Here is a 23,805-nt window from a genome sequence, read left to right as displayed (position 1 = left end):
ATATTCTAGAAGATTCTTCAGTTATCTGAAAGCATGAATCCAACCTCTTCTCCCTGGGTATGGCTCCTAGTGGGTATGACTTCGTGCTCCTCTACAATTTTTAAATATTTTGATATTATACAGGATTTAAATACATGATAATGATCATCTCAGACTAATAATTTACTAAAATCAGTGAGAGAGAAGAAATGCCATTATCAACAATCCAAAGGATACCAGTTGTGACAGGACATCAATTATCGGAATCTTATGATGTCTGAAGTGGCTATTCACACTGAACCACAGAGAATAAGAGTCCAGCCAGTGTAGCCTCTCAAACATGGGCCTTAGCCAAAGTCCTTTCATTCACCATTTTCCCCACTGTATCAGTAAAAGAATAGTGTTATGGATTACATAGATAAATGAAAAATCTAAGCATGGGTGTGTCTTACCCAGCAGACTTAGCTTTGCCATTTGGCAGCAATTGAATATGAGTGATCAGAGAATTTTATTATTTGACTAAGGAAAAAGGAAAACCGATCTAGGGCGTGCATTACCCATTATCTATTTCCTAAAGTGGAAGTGCGATAAATGTCCTGAACTGCTGGGGCAATATTTGAAAGATTGGGTCTATTTTTAATCAATGGCAAACCAATTCATAAGTAGTGATTTAGACTAAGAAATAATAGCATAGGGATAGGCATTTTTTATTATTATTTAAAATCTTGTCAATTTGCATTAGCAAAGCATGTCTATATTTTTACAAATAAAGGGACAAAATCAAAGTGAATATAATCTGTAGATTATTGGTTTATATTAAGTGAACAACAACAAAAAATCCAGAAGCTTTAAAGAAACCAAATACCTTTTTCCTTCACTGAGGACTTATATCCTTAATCTTGGCTCAGATGGAAATTTTATACGGGTGCTAAACAGCACTGAAAATAGGATTTTTAATGGCAAGACTCAGAGGCTCTTAACTGCATGATATGGTGAGCAGTGCTATAACTTAATACTTATAGGGCTTTTGTACATTTTGGAATAGTTTGTTTAAAACTGTTCTAATATGTTTATAGCCCCTTTTCTATTAAACCTGATTTAAACAGTGCCTTGTCAAGTTTTTACTCTATCTACAGGGTGGAAATACTTACTTTGTGTATTTCTTTAGCCGAAACCCATAAATCAGATACCCACAATGCAACTGCAGAGTTTTATTGGATTTATAATAAACTTTAGAAGGCCTGAGTCACTGCAGACTAAGGGCAAAGCACCATTCCTGGCGTTATTCAAGTACAAAATAAAGAGAAAAAGTAAGGGAGGGAGAAGCAGAGAGAACCACAGAATAAATGACGTTACGGTCTTAAGACCATGGCTCTTGCTTTGGAATCCCTTATGGCGAAACTTCCTATTGCACCTGGTACTTTTTTTTCTGATATTTTTGGATGTAGTCGCCCTGGACCAAATTGGAGAACTGTTTCCTTCTTGAAAGGTTAGAGTTCAGAGAACTTTCTGCTTCTTGCTTATTTTCCTGTTAAAGACCCTACATGTTGAATGTCACAGACCACAATTAATAAGTCATCCGCTTTGAAGCTTAGTAGTTCTTAGAGAGATTATGTTGGCAGTTAATAAAGGGATTATATTAAAGCACATTTAATGACTGCCTGGAAGGCTTTCTCTGCAGACTCAGCCAATCCCATAGGCACTGTAAAAATAAATAATAGGGAAAATTACATAATCACACACTCAAGATGGTCAAAACAGGAAGCAGAGCTGATGTTTCTGAATTCATTTATCTTTTATAATGGCATAAATTAAATTATCAGAATAAACTATGGCTGGTATCTATTAGACTACGTTCCAGTGAATCAGATGGAACTCAAATACTGGGATGGATGTCCAAGATGAATAATGACTTTAGTGATGATATTTTCCTAACAAAAATTGGGATTCCAGGTCTGTAAAATACAGTGGAAAGAACAAGACAAACTATTTGAACTTGGGACAGTCGTGGAGTTTTGGGGATTTCTTTCTGTACTTTTTCAGATTCTCCAAATACAGCTTAAGACAGCTTACAAAAATATATGTGTACAAAGATTAGAGAGGAGATCTTAGGACCTGAAATGTGAAGAAAAATTCAGGGATGCCTCTGGTAGACCGAGGGCAAACACACATTTCGCTTGGTGCTGCTTAGCAGCTTGGGGGCCCTGTCCTTCCCCAGCTATCACAGCTTTATCCTTGTTTTTTCCTCCCTCCTCTAGTGTTGTCCCCTACTTTTTCAACTGCTGGCTTCTTCTCATCTTTCAGGTCTCAGTTTCAATGGGATGGCTTTGTTGAGCTCTTGCTTTTAAGTGAAGAGCGCCGTAAGTAATGAAAGGCCAAGGGACTCCGAGGTTTCTCAGCTCAGCAGTGTCATCCAGGACCCAGATCTCTTCATCTCTCTGCTCCGCTGTCCTCAGCACACAGCTAGACACCATCCTGCCATCTCCAGACTGGACGTTGTCCGCTGTAGTTTCAAGCATCCCAGGTGTTTATGGTGACATTCCCACGAAGACAAAGGAGCATTTATGGCTCCGTGTCATTTCTTGGTTAGGACAGAAAAAGCACTTCCAGGAAGGTGCACTGCAGGTGTCCCTGTTATGTCTCATTGGATGGGATTGTGTGTCAGGTTGGGGCCTGAATGACTCAGCGTCAAGGGGGTAGAGTTACTATGATTGGCTTACAGTCATCCCCATTTATCTCTTGGGGCAGGGGGTGAGCCATCTCCCTGGAGTGCATGAAAATGTAAGCACCTAAACTAAAGCAGGCAAGGAAAGTGGGGAAGGTCACCAGCATCCCTCCCACGCTTGTCCTGGGCTAAACTTAGGTCTAGGGTCACCTCCCCAGCACCTCCTGACTTCCTCCTCCTGGGCACCAGGAATCATCTGTACTTATTTTATCAATTTGATGCTTGCTTTTTTTTTTTTAAACGTCCTGAAACTCATAAGAGTAAGGACTTCACTCACTGTTGTATCTTTTGTACTAAGCACAATGGAGATGAGTAGTAAGTGTTCTTACTAATAGTACAAAAAAGGAATTATATAATTCACAGTATCATCAAACATTAATCTCTTTACTTAGAAGAAATGAAATCTTCCCTTATACAAAGACCTAAGGTTTTTTTTTTTTCCAGCTCATAAAAGAAACATGATGTAATAATACCCCAGTGAGGGTACATTGTTCCCAAAATCTTGAATCACTGTATACAGCTGATCTGAAATTCATGGAACTGTGCATGAGTCAGGCTCCTGGCAGGAAGCAAACGGCACGCTCTGAGTGAATTGAAGGGATTTTAATGGAGAGACCAGGTGTAGGGATAAGCAAAAAGCAAGTAATAGTAACGATGAGTCACAACTGAAAGCTGTTTACCGTGCCAGGGCCTGAGGGGCACGAAGAAGCAGCTGGTCTGGGTCTCCATTAGAGCTCTAGCAGTGACGAGAGGCTCCTTGACAGGGACAAACTCCAGGCAGAGAGCCATAGCCAAACTACGTCTGGCAGGAGGGAGCCAGGAGAATGTCCCAGCCTCCCTCTCTTCTTCCCTTCCAATTATCAGAACCAGACTGGAAGTCAGAGGGGAAGGTCTATTCCATTATATATATACATACATATACACACACATATATACCAAGAACCATATATGGTACATATATATATACTATATATACATATTGAGTACCATTTATATGATATATATAGTATAGACCTGGGTTCCCTTTGGCTTCTACATAGATAGATAGATAGATAGATACATGTATATATAAATTTAAATGTATCTGGCATATGTACCTGGGTTGTGTATCTGGGAAGTCAGAGTTCCCAACTCAGTTTTCCCATTTTTCCACTCAAAATCCTTATTGCCCTTTGCTTATTTGTGCCTTAGTTAATTAAAAAACAAAAATAAAAACCTCACACTTACAACTCCAGTGTGGGGGAAACACAAAATCCCCATTAACTATTGTATTAATTCAAGGGAAATTAATGTAGTCCTATTTTAACCTGGAAGCTAAATTGTGAAATTTAATCACTACCGGTATTTATTAGATAAGGTAGCAGGAAACTGTGGGAGAAAGAAATCATTCCTTGACACAGAACACAGCTGGTATTGACCCTTCTTCTGTCATGCTAATTACATGAACAAGCGTCATTCCCTTCTTTCACTAACAATTTTATGTTCTCCTTATGTTCTGACAGCACCTACAACTTAATTCATGTGAAATTTAAGTCTTAAGAGGTCTTTTCTTTGTTGCTTTGCTGTAGTTTTCCATTGAGGTCTGAGTACCAAGATGCATGCCACAGTCTTATCCTCTCCCTTCCAGGGGTATACTTAGGGGTAGCTGAGCACTTCTCATCTATTAGACCCTGTTCTTAAGCCATTGGCCTTGTTCATTCACAATTTTCCTTGGGAATTTCTCATGTTAACCTCGTTGAGTATAGATGCCCATTGATGAAAGAATTAATCAGTCATGCAGACTGTTAATACCATTCCAGGTGTTCAAGTCAATTTATGAAACCCCAAATCCCAAGAGAGTGCATGCATGTAAATAAATTTAGCCCACATTTAATATGATACGCCATCACTCATCAGCTTCTGATGGTGACAGAGGGAGGTGGAGATTCTGAGTTCTCAACCTCAGGTATGCTTCCCCTAATGCCATTATCCCGAGTGTCAGAATCCCATTTCCTCCCAGCCTCAGCATTGGAGACGTGCAGGTCTCATACAAACTCCGTAGGGCAGACGCCGTTGATTATCAGGCTGTAAGGCTTGCGGTCTCCAGTACTTTGAATGAAGTCAGCACTTTACATCCATCTTTCCCCCTCGTGTCCATCCCCCAGGCGGCCAGGAATAGTCAGTCCTCCCGACAGTCTTGCTTAACACTATTGCTGCTTTGGTAACCACGTGCCAGTCCCTCCCCACCCCTGAACTGCATCCCACGCTACCTCCAGCTGTAGGTTTGAGGAGCAGTGAGGCCACGGCAGGCCCCAGAATCGCAAGGCCCATTATCCCCTTCCAGGAGCAGGTGTTTGTGTTGACGCGATACAGGAGCCATCCTCTCCTGTTATCCTCTTTTGAAGGTGTGCTTTGGAACTACCTCTAGTCGTCATTACCAGGGGTCCCTGCAGGAGACAGTTGTCACCACCAAGAGAGTCAATTGAAGACAGTTTAATGACGAGCTGTTGAATCTGCAAGGGACTGGTAACTGCTGAAAGCTGTTAGCTCTGTCGGGCTTGAAGGACTGTGGAGAGGAGGCTGTTCTGGGCATAAGAGAAGCTGTGGTAGAGGGAGAACAGCCACATGATGGGAGCAGTGGCTGCAGGTAAGAGCGTGCAGCCCCGGTCAGCGCCGTAATCTGGCAGGGAGAGGGCAGGGATCAAAATACTTGACTTGCTCCTCCTCCCACGGTTGATGCTCCTGTGTCTCTCACTGGCTACATCTAATTGGCAGTCAGAGCGTAAGGAAGCCTGGGAATTGTACCCTGTAGATTGTAGCCCAGGAGCACATAGAGCAGAGCAGAAAGGAAAGAGAGGAAAAATGAAATTTAACCAGAGCCCCTTGTCTTTTCTTTTTTGAGAGTAGAAGACGACCAGGGATGAGTAATATAATTCTTTTACATGGTTGCGAGAGTACTGTATTTGTAAACAAGTTAAGTGCCCTATCGTGATGACTTTGTAATTATTTATCTCATTATTTTTCTAAAAGCCCTACAGGGAAATGAAATCAGCAAATTAAAAATAATTCTGTTTGGAGTTTCCTAAGGTTTTTTAAAGTTTTCTTTTTTATTATTGTAGGTCTGTTGAGGTTCTGAAACATAGAATTTGGAAATCCTTGTTCAAAACCTGCTGTGTCAAATGCACATTCGGTAACAGTAATTCTCACTGGCAAAATCTGTGAAAAGGCACTTCAGTCCTTCACGGGTTTAACTGGTAGACGCAAAGAAAAGGCAGACAACGTAGAAATGAGACCTAGAGGGGTCTCGTGGCCAAGATTAGCACTTGGGGGCCAGTGATCTTGTGTGAATCCCAGCTTTGCCAATTGCTAGCTACGTAAATTGGAGAAATTATTTAAATTCCAAGTCACAATCGACTCAGCTACAAAATGGCAATAAAATAATAATCTTCTTTATTAGAGAATATGAACTAAAGTAAACACATTAGAAAGTGTCTGGCTTAGCACCTGCCATATGGTGGGACCTGAATTTTAGCAAATCTTTCCCTCTCGCTTCTTTTCATATTTTCTGAGCTGCCTCAAAAACCGTTGGGAGCTAGTAGGGAAGTCTGTTTCTGGAAACTAGATGGGGTATAATATAAACAATACATATTTTCTCTCAATGTGCTGCCCTCCAGAGTGGAATGGAAGGAAAAGGGAGAAAGAAGGAATGTGTCTGCATCTTATTATATAAAAAGACATTCAGGGCAAGAGGACATACTAGCTTATTAGTTCTCATTCCCACTGCATCGTTGGCAACCAGAGACTCAGAATTAATAATAAGGAAATAATGCTTGGGTGGGAGAGCTTTGGAATGCATTCTAAAGGAGACGTAGCCATTTTTCATGCAGACATGTGGTAATGTTCCCTTGCTAGCAGTTACATTTAAACTTGGTACTGAGTGAATGGGGAACATAAAATTTTGATGTTAGATTGCAAAGGACTATAGTGACACACTTTAATTGCCTTTTTATTTTTTTGAGACAACATTTCTAATGCTGAGATGAGACAGAGAGCCAGAGAGAGAGAGAGAGATTGCTGGATATGTTGTCATTTAGTTGTTTAGTTCATAGGAGACTTGGCAAATTTTGGTAGATTGGTAAATTTTGCTCCTTGCATAAGCTTTTTTCCAAATCTTTATGACCTTATTTTTTTTAAAAGATTTTATTTATTCATTTGAGAGAGAGAGCACAAGCGGGGGGTTGGGGAGGGAGAGGGAGAAGCAGACTCCCTGCTGAGCAGGGAGCCCAATGAGGGGCTGGATCCCAGGACCCTGGGATCATGACCTGAGCTGAAGGCAGACGCTTAACCATCTGAGCCACCCAGGCGCCCCAATGACCTTATAAATTATAAGCATCATGTAGGTATTTCTGTGATACCAAATTTTGATTATAATAGAATTCCACCAGAGTAGAAATATTTTCCAACCTAAGTCTACTAAACGGAAAGCTAAATAAAATTCATCCTATTTAAACTTCTTTCCCAGTATCTATTATCATACCTTCAAAATATTATATCGAAAAATTTCTTTATTTTGTTCATATTCATTATGTATTTGTTGAAAACTTTCTCCTCACTCTAAACTACATTAGGTACTCAACATAATACAGAGAAAAATAGGGTGTTATCTCAAGAATGTTTAAATGCAGTAGCTTTTTAAATCTGTACGGACTATGCATCTCACATATGTCTTTCACTGAAAAACTGAAAGGTGATATATAGTTTAACCTAATTAATTTATAAAAGAAAAGCTGTAATATCATATTGTGTGATAAATATTTTCCACCCTTTTGTAATTCCTTACTGAGGAGAAGTGTACTAGGCTTTGAGTTAGTATATGTAGATTGTTAAGTATCATTCAGTAAACTCATGCCATGTCTCAGGTGTAACGGAAGGACATTCATTGAACATTTCCTCTGATTGGCATGCATTCAGACCTATTTAACAGCCTCAGTGAATATTTCATTTTAAAATATACAGTAAGAATTTTATTATACAATATAGAATATAGACTATCTAGATCTTCTGGTATAGATCACTGCAGTTTTTGTTGTGGTTGTTGTGGTTGTGTTTTAGAGAGAGAGAGTGAGAGCATGAGCACACACAGGTTCTGGAGCAGTGGAGGAGGGGCAACAGGAGGGGGGAGGGGCCCAGCATGGAACCTGATGTGGGGCTTGATCTCACCACCCTCAGATTATGACCTGAGCTGAAATCAAGAGTCAGACACTCAACTGACTGAGCCCCAGGTGCCCCATAGATCATTGCTCTTTTTTGATCCACAAATTTGTTCTTATTATATCATGGAAGCATGAGTTACAAGTACAATTAAATATGTTAGTTAGGACATTGGTGCACCTCTCAGGGGACATACATTAACATGCTTTTTATCTTTATTTTTTTTCTCGGACATGGGGCAGGTTTTATATAGCCTGTTCACAGGCAACACGGAGTAGGTAGTAAATGTCTCTGATACTCTCAAGTGATACTCCAGCAAAAGCTACAATCAGCATTTTCAGTTACATATATTAAAAACAGTGTCACATTCAGTATGAAATCCCATATTGAAAATAATCTTCTCTTAGAACCCTCGAGCCATTTTTTCCATTTTTTTTTTTTTTTGCGCTTCTTTTGAGAAGTCTGATGACATCTTGAATTTCAATCAATTTGAAGATTGAAGTCCTGGCCCTATGGACACTTTTGAAATTTTCTTTTTTTGAAAAATTTTGAAAATATTTAAAAACCTGCCTTTTGTGGTTTATTGTGCCAGATTTTGGTAAGTCATGTCAATATGGAAATTCATGTCAGTTTTGGGGAAATTTGTTGAATTAAAAAAAAATTCTTTCACTAAATTTTTTCATTTTGTCCTTCTGGAAATCCTAGTATTTGGATTTGGACTTCTTGGACAGATTTTTTAGTTCTCTTACTTTTCTCTGCAATTTCCCTTTCCTTTGATGGTGGTATTATTGCTTTTGTTTTCCTGTCTTCATGGAGAGTCCCTTAAGTTTGTCTTTCAAAACTTTCTTTTCAGTTTCTCATCACTGTAATCATATTGCAATTCCCAAGGGCTCTTGGCAATGCTCTCTGAATGTTCTTTTCTTATAGCCTCCTGTTCTTGTTTCCTCAATAAAATATCTTTTCAAGGTACTAAGGGTATCAATGACAGCATTTAAAAATTCTGTTCAGAGAACCAATTTCTGTTTCTTCCCTTGTTTTGGTTTTGTGTAGAAACTTTATCTCAATGCCCGCTGGTCTTGCTTGTCTACTCATATTTATGAGAGAGCCACTGAAAAACTTTCAGAAGCTCAAGAGTAGGGGAGCTTAGACAGCCCTCTAGTGGGAGTGCATTATATGGTGATCCAGTAGAAATATTTCACAAAGACCCTCCACCTGTCTGCACCTTGGCTTGGTGTATCTCCCACTGAGGCTGGAAATTCTAAGACTGATGACCTAAATTTGGTCAACGTGTGGCATCTTACTCTTCCACAGAGACTTTCATCTAATCCCTGCATTTTCAGGACAATACTCATATGCTAGAGCCCTAGTGCCTCTCCAGAGTGCAAAGGAGGCAGGGAGTCAGCCAGACTCATGGGGTCATGGAAGAAATCTAGTGCTTCTAACTGATCTTCTGTTTCTAATGCTTCTCTGCACTCCAGCTGCCAGATGCGACTGATGTTTCTCTTGCCTTAGCTTTATGGGATCTGAAGCTTTATGGGATCTAGTCTGTTGGGCTCTGTGGCTTAAAAACAGTAATGTATTATTTCTCACAATTCTCTGAGCAAGCTCTGTGTCCTACTGCCAGTTTTGCACATACACTTGAAAGTTTGATAGGGAGGGGCTTAGCTAGACTGAGCTGGATTCTGTCCCTCTGTCTCCATCTTGTCTTCCTCCTTTCAAGATACTACACTGGTCTTCCTCATAAGGTAGACAGCCTCATTCCAAGGGGGCCCCAGTATCCCAGCATTTATTAACCTCTGTTTATTTTACATTTGCTGATGTCCCATTGACCAAGGAAGTCAAATGACCATGTCAAGAGTAAATGGGAGTCATTAGGGTAACAATGTACCACAGTGATCACAGAAGCAGTATGAATGTTCCTGTTACTCCATAGCCTCCCTGATGCCTCACAGTTTCCAGTTTTAGTGGTTATGCCACGTTCAGTGAGTTCAGTTCATGTGTATACTATTTTCTCACTGTGATTTATTTTTTACTTTGATGTCAATGAATGATGTTAAACAACTTTTTGCATACTTGATTTGGCTTTTTTTTTTTTAATCGTTGATGTGTAACACATTACAACAAATTTAGTGTCTGAAACAACACAAATTTACTATCTTACAATTTTGGAGGTCAGAAGTCCTAAAATCAAGGTGTCAGCAGGGCTGCATTCCTTCTGGAGGCTCTAGGAGTGAAGCTGTTTCCTCGCATTTGCAGCTTCTGGAAGTTGCCTGCATTCTGAGGCTCCTGTTCCCTTCCATCTTCAAAGCCAACTGCACAGTATCTTTCAGCATCTCTCTCTCTTTCTGACCTCTGATTCCATCATCTCACTACCTTCTTTGATTCTGACCCTTCTTCTTCCATCTTTTAAGGCTCCTTGTGATTACACTGAGCCAAATCAGATAATATCTAGGATAATGTCCCTCTGTTAGAGCCTTGATTTAATCATATCTGCAAAGTCCCTTTATTATGCAAGGTAACATTCACAGTTTCTAGGTAGTATGGCATAGACATCTTTGGGGATGGGGCATTATGCAGCCTACCATACTACTATAGCCTTATCATCCTCTTTTATAAATAGTGTTTGCTGGAGTGCTTGAGTGGCTCAGTCAGTTAGGCCTCCGATTCTTGATTTTGGGTTGGGTCATAATCTCAGGATCATGAGATCAAGCCCCACATTGGGCTCTGTGCTGGATATGGAGCCTGCTTAGGATTCTCTCTCTCCCCCTCCCTGGACTCTCTCCCCACCCCTGCTTGCACACTCTCTCTCTCTCAAAAAATAGTGTTTGCCTTTGTCCATTTAAATTAAAATAATTTTGAAAATATTTAGTTTTACAGACCATATTTTTAATTATGCATTTTTGAGTCCATAGTTGAAACTAGAAATTTAATGTAAATTTAGGGTATATAATAACTCAGGAAAAGGAAAAATTCAATGACAAAGTGAATAATCATCCTAACTTTTAAACTGTTTGTCGGATCTAGCTTTAAACCAACTTGCCAGTGTTTTATCTATGACTTCCTACCTAAAATAGCCCGAAAGTGTAGCCAGTGGAATTGCATGTTCCCTCCATTCATCAGTGCATGAGTTTATTTCTCCCCGCAGAAATAACATAAGTGGTTACAGAGTAGGGATGGAGTGACCTGGATCTGTCTTGGTCTTTTTTCCAGGAGAAGGGGATCAATGATTGATTACCAACTAAACTAAAGAATGACTAAAACTACTAATGTCACTTTCTGCTTCACCACCTTGTGTCTTTTGTGTGGTTTGCTTTAAATATTCGGCTCTCTTCTCCTCGCTGCTAAGCAAATATTCTTCCTTAATCTTTTAACTACGTTGCATCAATTCATGCCTATGCTGATCTTCACCTCTCAATTTCTGCTACATATATTCCTAATATATATAAACTTATTTTTTATGGGACTCAAATATTTATTCTTGAAATAAATTTTAATTTCCTTGAAAACAGAATTTCTCCTCTTTCTGGAACTTCTATTATAACTAGTACTGTTGACATGTCTTAGCCCTCTGTTAGGAGCTCAACAGCTATTGAATCTGTTTATCCACAACTGTCTATCTACCTAGCTATCGTTTATTCTTATCTTTCTCTCTCTTTTTAGGGACTGATATATTTTTGCTGTAAGTAATAAAATTTTGAATTAATTTTATATTTGGCAAGTCATCAAAATTAATTAAAGGACCATGCTTTTTGATAATTTTATTGGAAATGTTTTATGATACTTTTAGTAGTGAGATGATTCAGAGGAAAGTGGTTTGGTTTTGCACTCTCTTGACATACACACTCTTCTATCGGAGGGCATCAACTAGTCTGAGCAGAATGTCCTAAGTGTTGGCAGTGCATAATTTGCATTAATGTATGAAAATCCTCTAATGATCACATTTGTATCAAGCTGCTTGGGATTTGTGGAAAACCATGAGGCAGACAGAGAAGGAAGCAATGACAGATGGGTGGAGAGTCTCAGTTATTGGAAAGGAGCATCTTTTCTCATGAATGTCATTTTCCATTTAATTTCATGTTGTCATTCAAAGACCCTAATGCATCAGTTGAAAGAAAAGCCTTGTAGGGAATGACATTTGGGAGAGAGCCACCATGGGACACAACCCGAGGCTGCAAATGCCGGTCTGTTTGGCAGCTGCAAGGAGAACAACTGTTTGGCATCAAATTACTTGGTAGGAAGCCTCTAGAATCAGCAAAGGATTAAAAATAGAAAGATGGAATGGGTTTCTATGGCTTCAGAGAGAGAGAGAATTCAATTCCCCTGGCTGCAGGGATAAATTTGCAATGCCAGAACCTTCCTTAGAGTTTATATGCCACAGTGTTAGATGACAGCCAGGGATGGCGACAGTAAAAGGAGTAGTTAATTCTGTCTGAATCACTCTGCCAGTCATGCTCCGTGACCTTGCATATTATTTAATTAAACTGTATCTGAATTGGCTCATAGCATCATAATGCTGTTCCTCCCTCATAGGACACATTTCAAGGCTATTTAACTGAAGATGTGGGACTGATAATCTTGACATGACTTTTCCACAGAGCAGGCTTGATGTGATTCAAAAATTTCGGTTTGCTTCCTACATCTTTGGCATATATTTGTATTTTTCATAGTAGTCTCTTTTGTGACTAGAAATACATTTCTCCATTACAAAGCCAAGAGTGTTATTCTCTTTACCTTGTTCTTCTGAGAGTACAACTGGTAATTGCCAATGAATCATAGATCCATGCTTCTCAAAATTTAATTTGCAGAGGAATCACCTGGGATCTTGTAAAAAGAGAGATTCTGAATCAACAAGTCTGTTGTGAGAGGCTCTTTCATTGTTTAAAAATTTTTTAAATACAAGCTAGTTTGGCACCAACTCCCCAATTCCCCACCTCCCCCCTACTTCCCATGGTGGTAACACTCCATGGTCTACTTGCCCTAATTTAGGACGGTTAAGGCTATGGTGGTGATTCCTCTTGCTCTATGATTTGGCTGCTTCTTGGTGTCCAAACTGATTAGATTATTTGGTTGAGAGAGAGAACATGATAGACATTTTCATCAAATTCAGAGCATCTTGTCCACATACAGAATGTGATTCATAGCAGTCCTGGCATATGATCTGGCCTTAGTCACTTTACAGCGTCATTCTTTTCCTGTTCTCAGAACCAGAGCCCGCATCAATTTCTGTCCCCTAACCTTGCTGTGCCAGAAACCAGGATTTGTGCGTTTGTTTATTTCCAAATGGATCATTAGTAATAGGGACCCATTTCCTACTGACTGAACTGCTTTGCCTGATGTAATGAGACTAAATTTGATAATATCCCCAAATAAATTATTTTTCCAGTCCACAATTAATGATTAGCACAAGGTGATTAATGTTGCTTTCTTGTGATACTGTTTGTACTATAAAATTATAAGTGAAAATTTGTACTCTTTCCTGATTTCCCAAGGTTTGATGATCACATGCCAAATTTAAACTCACTACATGGATATAATTAAGGCCATTTTACATGGGACATCATTCAGTGTTATAAAGGTATATTTACTAATATGCGATTGGTCAATATGCTACAGTAGTCAGTATGTTCCAGTATAATATGAAAATTCTAATATTCAATAAAGTAGGTTTCTGTAGTTGTCTTCCATTTAAGATTGTGTCAAAGTCTGGTGAGATCTTGAACAAAATAACTTCGCTTATTTGGACAGTTTCACTTTTCCCAATAAAAATATAGTTTGGAAGTTGAAACATGGATGCTTTGCTTATTATTTGAGCCGTGGGATTAAGAGTATATCATTTGGTAACGTATATACTGCTTTAGATATTTACAGCACAAAGTGACTTATATAGGGCATTTAGTGTTAAAAATGTTGGCAAGGCTGCAGAAGGCATCAGAGCCTGAAGCTTGTTTTCAGCCTTATCACTACAGTTCTGGTCCAGAGAGTCAGGAAGGTACTGGTGCTTCCCTGATAAGGAAACTATGGGCAACCAGTGCTAATGGTCAGTGAAGTGAATGAATCAGGGTAAGACCCCGAGGGGTGCAAGAACCTCGTATCTGCCACAGCAAGCCTTTGCTCACCAGATCTAAAGGGAGAATAATATAGTGTCTGTCATCCTTGCATTTTCAAAGTCTCATGGGAGAGAATCTCACTGGCAGAACACAGACCAGATTCACAATCTTGCAATCAAAGGAATGTGAGAAACAGCCCTCAGGTGACAATGGAAACAGCAAAACAATACAGTCAAATAAGTGCTGGTGGCCAGAAGAATACCGGCTACATAGAGGATGTGGCATTTACTTACTGAAAGGCTTAACGTTGTAGGATACTTACCCAGTCAGTTAACATCTCTCTTTTACAAAGCGAGAGACAGATCCTTTTAAATTGTCCAGGGACCCCCTGGGAAATTTCAAAGTTAGGGGTTAAAGAATTGATTTTGAGAAAAGACCAAAAAGTTTTAACGTTTGATTAAATAGGATCACAGATCATTATGAAATAATATTTGGTGATCTCTGTAACCAAAGGGACAATGGAAGATTTAAAAGGCAAATACAGAGGGTTACATAGTTGTAAACAAAAAATTAGCTCTTTTAATATTGAGAAGAGTGGGTTTTCTTAAGTTATTAAAGACCCTATAAAGACAGTGGGAGGCACAGTAAATTACTTGGTAAGCCACAAAATCTTGCTTTTTGGGTACATTACTCAAAAGGTAAAACAACAACCACCACAAAACAAAACAAAACGACTTTGACAATCTCTAATCAAAAGCAGAGCAAGAGTCCAAGAAAACTTAGTAAGATTAAGCAAATTCTAAATTTCACCTGTATACTTTTGATGTTAAAACTCATTCCTTTAAAAACTTAAATAAATCCATTCCAATCTTAGCCAGCTTGATCACAGCTAAAATTCTTTTCCCAAGATTCCCTTTCCACAAATCTTTCATGACTTTTTAAATCCATTCAGATTTTGTCCTAGGTTTGTCTTTCTCATTCTGGAACAATCGATCATTTTGCTTTCCTTACCTACTTTTCAAACACAGTTGTTTTCTTTCATTCTTATTTCAATGTAGCTTTAATTACATATATTAATCAGAATTTGTAACCTTCAGAATCCTTAATTCCCAGTGGAAATCAAGAAGTAAGCAATTGTGAGCTATCACACTAGCATTCTGTGGATTGGCAAATTTTTAATACATTTCATAATTTCTAGAAGTATATTCTTTCTCATTGTAAATTTTTCAGTGTAGCACAAACATGTTTACTAGTAGATCCAAATATCTTTAGGATAAACCTACATTCACTGATTCATGCTTCAGTATTTTATCTTATTTGGAAATGGTCTATATATTAAGAGAATAGCCATCATTTCACATATTTCAAGTTATCAAAAAATTTTAGAAAGTATTCTTAAATAGACATGTTATAAAGCATAATTACTGTTGACGATTTTATCTATAAACTTTTACTTTGCTTCCATATATTTTAATTCACCTGTTTTTTTTTGTTTTTTTTTTTTTTTTCTTAGAGATAGAGACAGCCAGCGAGAGAGGGAACACAAGCAGGGGGAGTGGGAGAGGAAGAAGCAGGCTCATAGCGGAGGAGCCTGATGTGGGGCTCGATCCCACAACGCCGGGATCACGCCTTGAGCCGAAGGCAGACGCTTAACCGCTGTGCCACCCAGGCACCCCTGATTCACCTGTTCTTAATAATTACATTTATATCAGTCATGGAAATTTCATGAGACATTAAACAGCAAACCATCATCTTAAGTTATCATTCTTGCTGACAGATTCTGTAACAGAAATAACATGAGCTTGTTTGACTTTTAGTAAACCTAAGTAGCATTAAGTACTATGTTTAATGCTGATAACTCTAAAGACGTGCCCATTTTAATTAAACCAATGAACTTAAACTAGCTTTTATTTACCTAAGATTAGTCTAGATCATGTGAACTTGTAAAACATTTGAGTTAGTTTCTGTATTTCTGAGAGTATACTTGAGTAATGCAAACACTTGATTGTCTTTAAGCTAATTAAATAGAGCTCTCTACAAATTAATTTTGGCAATGCCATCTGGAGGTAGGAAAAAAAATCACACGTTTATAATCGACATACATAAACATACAGACAGATGCAAACCGAGATCTTATAGCTTTCATTTAAAAAATTTTAGCCACAGGATGGGTACAATAACGCAAAACTCACTCCATATTGTGTTTATGGCAAATGCAGTACGTTAAGGTTACCTGCTCTGATGGCTAAAGCTTTTTACTCATATTATAGGAAGAGACTTTTAATATTTTTCATAGACCTAGTTTTTAAAATAGCCTTTCATTCTTTCCTTCTGATGAGAATTGCCTTGGTTCCTAGAGTGGACCACGCAGAATACTTAACATCGCAAAAGGCACAGAGAAAGAATTCGAGTTCCACCATGAAGGGTTTTTATTCACTAAATCCAGATCTTTTACAACATCTGCAAGCCTTTTGAGATGAATAAGGGATGTTCTGGGATTGGTAAAAAAGGATAGGTCGTCTTTGAATTATTTTTAGAGCCACATTTCTGATCTTACAAAGGCTAGATTTGTAAGACAAGTACAGTGTTTAATTTCTCAAAGAATTGGGTTGTAACCTGAATGATAGGGAGGCTGAGTGAGTCATCCAACCATTATCTTCAGCTTGCTCCTTTCTAGCGGGCAGAACTTCAGCTAAGATGGGAGTTTCGAAAGATTCCTGTGTTCTAGCTTTAGACTTGCATATCTTTGGAAAGTTTTCGTAAATTCTTCCACGAAAGCTTCAGAAAGTTTTTCTCTCCCTCTGGGAACATAGTTTCATTTTAGCTTAGGAAAAAAGGCCTAAAAAAAAAGTTCCTATCAGGATGTGAATATCAGTTTCCAACTGGGCCAATTTCTGACCTGAGAGCTACTTTAGAAAAGAAGCCATTCAAATCTCTTGTCAGGTTTCAGCTGAGACAAACCGTAACTATTCCTGGCAATGTTGAACAATTCCTTGAATGCAAGAGACATCCCCAAAGAGGGTGCAAAATATACTGCCCTCCCAAGAATCAGAACCACTCCCAAGGATAACTAAAAGAAAGACAGACTTAGTTTCCCCTGAGAGCTGGCAACACTTAGCAGAACCCCATCTGCAAAAGGACTGCAACCCACTTCCCTGTCCAGCCACCTCCTGGGGCCCCCAGCCTGAGGGGTACCAATTGAGTTCTCAGGACACAAAAGGAGACAAGCAAGCAATAGCTGTCCTGGGAGAGAAAGACTGGAACAACCAGTGGGTACACCAAAATAAAATTCACCAGAGTCTGAATTTGCAAAGGAAAGGAAAATGTGAAATTTCACATTTTTCTCTCAACCAGGCAGCACGGGTACAGATGTGGGAAAAGGAACTTTGGTAAGAATTCTGACCCACTGCAGGTGTTAAAGGCAAACATGCACGGAAGCCAGACTTGAAAACGCTCTGAGCAGATAAAACCAGCTTAATCATACAAGCAAAGCTTAATTTAGCTTGTTTTGAAGACAAGCGAGGACAACTTGACCTGGGTCACTTCTTACTTCTGCCTCTGACAATCCTAAGAGAACTTAAATAGTTCTCCAAAACTGATATGAGCTAAGCACTAACCAATTCCTATTTGTTTAAGAAAATTTTAGTGTTTTAACCAATCGTCGTGAAGACCAGTTGCTGCCTGCACACTGCATAAGCTTCTTTTAACAATATACCTGTGAGCCTCATTCCATGTTTTGTTTTGAGTGTTTTCCATTTACAAACTGCCTTTTTGGTGGGTGCACAGTATGCTTTTGCTAATTACTAGTTCAGTGATTCATTGGTTTTATGTTTTTTTATGAATTTTGACATTGCTTCGGGCAGTTTTCCCAGGATCCCATCTGCAGGCTCTGGAATGAGTGGAGGTGTTCCAGGGGCCTTATTCTGGTTCCCAGAAATCGTAGAGGAGGAAAGATAATTTTCCCTCATTATGGTGAATGCTTGCCTGAGACCCCTTTTTCTCTAGGGCACCTTGTAAATGGATAAGCTTATCTAGGTTAAAAGTTCTCCACTGAGTCCACCGTAACTCAGGATTACGTTTGATACGTTTAACCTGCTAGTTCAACCTTAAAACAAAATTTATTCACCTGAGGCCTCACACTGGCCCCACTCCAGCTGAAGTGAGCTCCAGTCCCCTTTTTAAGTCAGACCCGGCAATTCCTGTCCGGTTCCGGTTTCGGACCCTCTGGAAAAAGAGGTGCTCAAATAGGCAGCAGGCTCCTAACACGAAGTCGCCGGGACCCAGGACCCCGGAGCTGAGAGGGGCGCGCCCATCACCTCCAGAGACGGCGGAGCAGCGAGCCCAAAGGACCCAGCACGTACCCTTCCTGGTTGCTCTTGCTCCTGGGGGACGTCAGGGGTCGCCTTTGGTTCCTTCTCGGACCCCAGAACTGTTGGGAGATGAACTGAGGCATATTCACAATTTGGAGTTTATTTGGGCGAAAATCATTTCGAATCGGGCAGCATCTAATTCAGTGGATCGGCGGACGCTGGGAGGAGGAGCTGTGAGACTGGAAAGACGTTTATAGGCGGGCGGGAGTGGGAACGAGGGGGCTTTTCTAGGCCAAAAAGCTTGTTGGTTACCGCGAAGTTATTGTGCTTTAGGAAAGAGCAGGGTCTAGCGGGCAGATTACCTGACTGGTGCCCATCAGGTGGTTGACTGGCTCGCGATTGCGTTTCTGGGAGCCGGAAGTGTAACCAAGTCTCAGTTTTGTGACATGGGACTTAGCATCAGGATTCCATCTGGGGCCTGTTGCCTTGTTTCCACAAAAGGTAGGGGCATTATCCTTGCTAAAAAGAGAGGGTGCAGGTGACATCCGGGCATTTGACATGGCAGAGGCCACGTTTTCTTTCTGAGTCACCTGGGCGCGTGTGGGGTCCACGTGTTCCTGCCGACCTCGTGAGAAATCCCGGGGGTTGCTTATTGCTTTCGTGCTGCACCTGAAGTAAGTTCTTGTTGACCATCAATACTTAAAGTACTGCTTTCATTTAAAAAGAAGCTCAAATCAAACGTTGTAGCTCTTTCCTGTTCAGAGACGCCTCAGAGATTCTAGTGTGCGTGGGCGCACAAACACGTCTTGCGGAAAGGCTTGGCTCAGCTAGGAGCAAGAATTTGTTCTATTTGCCTCCTCAGTACTTCACAAAACTTAAGACTAGCTTATGAATGGATACCGTGGGCGCCTGATGCACATTGTAAAGATGTTAAAAAGTTGCAATTATTATCTCCTGGCCTCTGGCCAAAGAAACAAGTGTGTAGAACTGAGTAAAGGTGCTGCTCCCTCTCTTGCTAAACTCTGGATGGCTTTGTTCTTTCATATGCGTTTCTAAGTGTGTTAGTAGAAGAAATGGAAGGGAGAGAGGGAGGAAGAGGGAGAGGAAAAGAGGGGGAGTGGGACAGGGAGGGAAATGGAGAGGAGGGAAGAAGGGAAGAATGGGAAGTCTTGGGTTTGAGAAAGGGAAGGAAGGGCATTTGCTAGACACCCGGTGAGGGGTTCCCGTATTACTCCTGCTCTTAGGCCCCATACTATGGCTGGGCTCAGTAATCTCTTCAGGGTGACTTGGAAGAAGTACAAAACCAAAGTGGGGTCAAAGGCCTCCCTCCCTCCTGGATTCTGAACTAGGACCTGCAAGGGAAGTCCGTTACCAAGGATTTAAGTGTATGAGTTGGAAAGGCTGTAGAGGTCAGTAACGCTTTGGACTTGGGAGAACTTTTTAACTCGCAAGACTTAATATGGTAATAAGGTGCTGCTTATATCTAGGATCTCATTAAATTCTCCGTAATGTAAATACAAGAGGTGGATAGGGCAGAAACTGCGAGGTTCCTCTCCTAGGTGGAAGAACTCAAGGATGACTGCAGGGATCCAAGACCATGTGTAACTGATCCTTTTGATTGGGGGGACCGAGAACTATGACAGGCTATCACTTTGTAATCAGAGCGTGCCTATGACACAGCTGACCTCAACAAAGGGCGATTATCTTCAGTAGGCCTGGCCTGACCTATTCAGGGCCGCCCTTAGAAGGGACTGGGTGCTTCCTGGCCAAGGAGACTCAAAGCATGGGAGGGATTCGACACATGGGATCTTCTCCCTTGCTGGCTTTGAAGCTAGAGGGGCCACATGGCAAGGAATGAGGCTGCTTCTGTAGGCCCAGCTGTCATCCAGCTGACAGCCCGCAAGTACGCTGTTTCAGGTTCATTTGCATTATTAATATTTTCCATCAGTTCAGGAACACTTCTTATAAAGGGCCTGCTAGTATGTAGTTGAGGTTTTCCATCCACATGCAGTCTGTCGTTGACCCATTTTCTTTATTGCTTCCTCCTATATTTTATTTTTTAAAGATTTTATTTATTTATTTGACAGAGATAGAGACAGCCAGCGAGAGAGGGAACACAAGCAGGGGGAGTGGGAGAGGAAGAAGCAGGCTCACAGCAGAGGAGCCTGATGTGGGGCTCGATCCCATAACGCTGGGATCACGCCCTGAGCCGAAGGCAGACGCTTAACCGCTGTGCCACCCAGGCGCCCCACCTTCCTCCTATATTTTAAAACGAAAAAAGTGCTTAGATTAAGGGCTGAACCGAAACAGGTGTGAGCTGGTTGGCCAGCTGCTGGTCTAGAGAATCAACAAAACAATCAATTGAGGCCTGAATTGCAGAGTTTGCCAATTTCTGTAGTGTAAATACACCCACTGTGATTGATTTCTCGCCACCCACATGAAGTTTCTTCACTGTCAGGAAAACATATGCAGTAGCATATCATTATAGAATATTTGCATACATTAACAATGGGAGTAAAAAATCAACTGTAAGAGCGTAGACAGTAGTAAAATATAGTTATTTGGAAGGGTTGAGTTTTGATCTGTTGCCCTTATTTCAAATATAAATTGTTAATTCCTGTGATCGAATTTTTAATAAAGGCTGTGTTTCACAACCAACTCATGTGATTACTGAAAAGTTAAGAGCTAGCTCTGGGGCTGGTACTGGCCCCCTTGGGCACAACACTGCTTGTGCCCATCAGACAGGGGGTATGTGTTCCAAGCCTTAGGATTCCTTCCCATCAGCTGACACAGGGCCACCTCTGCCCTGCAGACAAGGGGGACCAGGGGAGAACAATAAGGAAGGAGGGGCTTGAGTCTCTGGTCCTTAGAGCTGCCACACCAGGTGTCCCCTCTTATCCTAGTGTGAGGCAGAGGGGAAATCAGCTGCAACCTTGCTCGAGCCCCTCCTGTTGGGGGTTTTGGTACAACTCTTGGCTCCATATTCTAATGCAGCCTGCGAACTCCCTTGTTTGAGGGAGGAAACCAGTCCTGAGAGAGGTACCTTCTCAGCAACAGGGGGCTGTAACTCCCATACTTAGCATTTTAATGCACACCTTCTACCTGCAAGTGTGTGGTGGTTTGTGTCACCCTGTTACAAATCCAGTCCCTCAGTCATTAATCAGTACGGCACCAGCTCAGCTCAGACACGCCAAGAGGCACCAGACTGCACTTGCCTGGCTTGTGGTCTTATTTTTGGCAGTGGTTTATTGTGAAGTACATGATGGCCTTTGGGGGAGGTCAACCATGAAGCCTGAGGGAAGGGCCTCCCTGGAGGTTGGGGAGGGGACAGAGGTGCCAGCAGGGCCTTCTTGTATCTGAAACTGCGTTAAACACAAACGAGCTCGTTGCCGTGCTACATGCCACGGGGCTTGAGAATTACAGAGGGAAAGTAATCTGTGCAGATAGTTGCATATCCCACACGTGTCTGCTGTGATGTCCTCCTATTGCTATACTTGAGGACCACTTTTGATGATGATGGTCTTACAAGAGCACATGTGCTCCAGGACGTGATTCATTCATAACAGAGACTGACCTGTAGACTCACTATGTAATCCTTTTCCAGTTGAGATTCTCTAAGTTCTTGTAACACACACACACACACAGACACACACACATGTTAATTAAAATACTGATATTCATACTATGCAGTTAAATAGGTAAACACTGTGGCCGCTCATTTAGCAGGGCTCTTCCCTGAGTGATGCTCTTTCCTCATCCTGTGTGTAGGAATATGTTTCTACGTCAAAGGCAGTAGTGCGCTTTTCCCTCAAAATAACTACTTTCAGACGTTCGAAAGGTCTTACGTTCTCTATATTTTGTCTTAATCCTGGCCAGCCTAACTTCAGTCCTTACTCTGAAGCGCTGGATGGACTTAATGTTCACTGCTGCTTCTCTGTACCGACACCAGCTGAAGACACATGGTTTGGGGGTTGCTGTTATTAAATGTTTGGATTTCATCTGCTACTCTGTTGGGACGACAGGTGGCTGTATATTCCAATAGCATAAATTCTGGGGTACCACAGCTTTCTCGTCGCAGGTGTGCAGGGTTATTTATTTTTTTCAGGATGTTTTATTGTGTTGGCACTTCAGCTGTCAGAATCTTCCCGTGTAACACAGATAAGGGACCCATGTCTCTTGGTCTCGTGTCTTGGGCTTTTGACTCCTTGTTTACGGACAGAGTTGCTGCTTTTGCTGCCACCTCCAGATCACGGCCCCTGTGCAGTCCCCCACAAGCAGCGTGGGCTGTGTGACCTTCTCCCCCCGCAAGGTGAGCGCGGGCATGTTGGGGGACCCCAAAGCTCCAGCAGGCAGCTCCGGCCTGATAGACCCGCCAAGGGTCTGCTTGCTCCCGCCGCTCCTGCGCAAGCACAACGTGCTGCCATATGGTGCAGCCCAGTGTGCCGTCTGGCTTCACCGGTCACTGTCCCCATGGCTCAGATGAGAAGAGCTGAAATGGTAACCCCTAGTAGGGAGAATCTCGACCAATGAAAGATGGGCGACGAGAAGGCGCCAGAGACACGCACTGTCTCTGTCCTGATGTTCTGGTCTGAGGTGGGCTTGGCTGTCCACTGGCCAGCAATGTCCTGTGTGGGCCAGCGACCAGCTGTTTCTCCTGGCAGCGCAGCGGGCTCCTGAGTAACGCATTGCTTCGTCTTTGCTTCCCCGCATCCCTGCCTCTCTTCTCTCCCCCCTCCCAGGCTTTTCTGTGTGATTACAGTGCTTCCTAAAATATGAGCATGTGTTTTGTTTGTTTGTTTGTTTGTTTTTACGCCTTGATTTGTAAGGCACAGACAACAGCGTGATCAGGAAATAATTCCTGAGTTTTCCATGTGAACATGGCACAAACTGAAAATAAGCATTTAATCCTTACATGATTATATTTCCATTCATAGCGTATTGGCCTTTCTGATAGACTGGAATCCACATAGATTAGTAGAAATAAAAATACAAGCAAGAATTAAAGGAGAGAATCTAATAAAATGAATCAGGTGTATTACACGTCGTAGGAATCGAGTGGCCCCACACGGGTGTTTATAACGTGGGATTACGAGCACAGAGTGTGTGTTGAGAGACAGACTCGTTACTGTACAGGCCCAAGTTCCCAAACAGAAGCAGCCCCCGAAGGCAGGAGCAGCAGAGCTTGTGTTCGTGCGTGTGGGACCGTCACATGCAGTCTCAGGTGCCGGTCAGGCAGGGGCGGTGCTCCTGGCTCCCCGTGGAACTGAGTGCAGCCCCGCCGGGGCAGGAACAGGCAGAACCCACTGACCCCCCGTCTGCAGCAGGGGGGTCAGCGCCATCGTCTGCCTTTGCAGAGGCTCCCAGGCAGACAGCAAAGAAGAAAAGCTCCAGGTGCAAACGCCCCAAGACGTCCGGGGCCGTGGCTGGAGGCTGTGGGGCCCGGGAGGCTGTGGTGGGGGCTGACCCCCCGGGAGCACCCTGTGTATCGGGGGGCTGCTTCCTCCTGTTGCTGCGGTGAAGGCTCTGTCCTGTGGGTCCTGAGTTGGAAGTGAGG

Source organism: Ailuropoda melanoleuca, chromosome 12 (genome assembly GCF_002007445.2).
Source record: "Ailuropoda melanoleuca isolate Jingjing chromosome 12, ASM200744v2, whole genome shotgun sequence".
Classification (NCBI taxonomy): Eukaryota; Metazoa; Chordata; class Mammalia; order Carnivora; family Ursidae; genus Ailuropoda; species Ailuropoda melanoleuca.
The sequence above is the reverse complement of the archived record's forward strand: the minus strand, read 5'-3'. Positions refer to the sequence as shown.